The sequence below is a fragment of the Drosophila arizonae genome, chromosome 4, assembly GCF_054131065.1.
Source record: "Drosophila arizonae isolate 15081-1271.41 chromosome 4, UAZ_ARI_1.0, whole genome shotgun sequence".
NCBI classification, from domain to species: Eukaryota; Metazoa; Arthropoda; class Insecta; order Diptera; family Drosophilidae; genus Drosophila; species Drosophila arizonae.
The window spans coordinates 16491-18210 of record NC_142924.1 but is presented as its reverse complement, the minus strand read 5'-3'; the positions used below and the strand labels follow the sequence as shown (position 1 = coordinate 18210).

The 1720-nt window shown below is 31.5% G+C and overlaps 2 long non-coding RNA genes across 2 annotated transcripts in view; both read left to right on the top strand.

Annotated features, from left to right (window-relative positions):
* LOC149268911 (uncharacterized) overlaps positions 1-1720 on the top strand; it is a 16339-nt gene that overhangs the window by 537 nt on the left and 14082 nt on the right. The gene's annotated exons all lie outside the window — the stretch shown is intronic.
* The window catches only part of LOC149268913 (uncharacterized), a 1584-nt gene continuing 218 nt past the window's right edge, over positions 355-1720 (top strand). Inside the window, exon 1 of the long non-coding RNA XR_016269937.1 lies at positions 355-1697. This is a non-coding gene — a long non-coding RNA (uncharacterized LOC149268913). The remainder of the gene's footprint in view (positions 1698-1720) is intronic.

Genomic DNA, 1720 nt, shown 5'->3' with positions numbered 1-1720 from the left:
ACTTTTGACCTTGTTGCTGCGATTGCTTGGACATATTTGTGGGAACCACTCGAGGCTCTTGAGCTTGCTGCTGCAATTTAGCTTGATGGTTCCGCATTACTTGCTGTATTGTCAGATGTTTTGACGACTGAGCAGATTTGGTTGATTTAGAATTGTCAATATGTCGATTAATGATTTTAGCAGTAGCAGCACTATTGCTAAGGCTACCCTGATGCATCAAATCAACCACAAGCCTATTTGCTTGTTGCAATTTTGTTGACTCCTTGATTTTGCATGCTTCTTTAAAAGACTTGCAGCCTTTATAGCTGGCAACATGCTCGCCAAGGCAATTTGCACATTTAGGTGGCTGGCTTAAGCTCCCTTTCTGACGTGGACATTCAGTAGTTTTTTTTTTTCTGTTGGTATGTTGCAGAGAACACACAATAATGATCTCCACTCTTCACATCTCATTCATGATCAGCTGTCTAGCAGCTGCATGACGAGGGGAAGAAAGTGTGGAGATACTTTTTATTCAAATAATACTTTACATTAGCATTTCTTATGAATATAAGTGGCGCCTATTTGATACTTAGAAATATATATTAGGACGATAATTGGCGAAACTTTCATAATATGATTCATTTTAAATGGCCACTGGTGCATCTAACAATAATAGAGCAGCGTAGTGTTACAATATATATATATAAGAGCAATTTAAAGATAGTAATAGATAACAATAAAGTGCTTAAATAGCTGATTATAGACTAAATTAGTTAGATAAGATATATGATTTACAAAGTAAGCATCCACAAGATGCGCAGAAAAATTTGCCCAAAGTAATGTGGCCAATTTGAGTTATAAAGAAAAATCGAGACAAAGTCTGGTCATTTTCTCCATTCTGTGCTTAACCTAAGTATAGTTTTAATTGCAAAAGGTTACTAAAGTGGATAAACAATAGTTAATTTCTTTTCATAGTTACATTTAAGTTGCCAAGGCTAAGAGAATTTGCACAAATGTCACAATACAGTGTTTGCGCGGTACTGAGTTTAAACATTGTTACCAGTATGTTATCGAAAGTAAATACATAAATGGCAAGCCCGAGACTATATGGCAGGCAATAAGAAATTAAAATTTATATAAAGAAAGAAAAAAGAAAAATTACTATAGGTATTAAGGTCTTAAGTTAATATTAATGATAATTTACATAGTAGTTTTGATTATTAATAAGTTTTGTTTGCATATTTACATTATTTATGTAAAACGATATTTGTTGCAATGTATCGCAAGTGTAATCACATAATTGATTTTAGTTGCAACTATATTTTATATATTTCTAAATTAATTTAATATAGTTCAAAATTACAAGGAAATTTAATAATTTGTATTTAATAATGTTGTTCTATTGATTTTAGCAAATTTGGTTTGAATAAAATTTATTCAATACATCGCAATAAGAGTGATTGTGCATCCCTGCGTTTATATGTCTATCGGAATATACAAATCAAAACAAAACAGAGCAAGAAGAAGCAAAGTGCATTTAATGCAAATTTATGCTGCTAAATAGTAAGTATATGTGTTAATAAAAAATATATATTAAATTAACTATTAATATAATTAATTACTGTCTTTTTATATATTTACATCCGCCGCCGTACAAAATACGAGGGAATGTTTTAATGAAGACTGAAAAGGTGCATATATAGCAAGCTGGCTAGCAGGTAAAGTGAATTATACAGAAGTG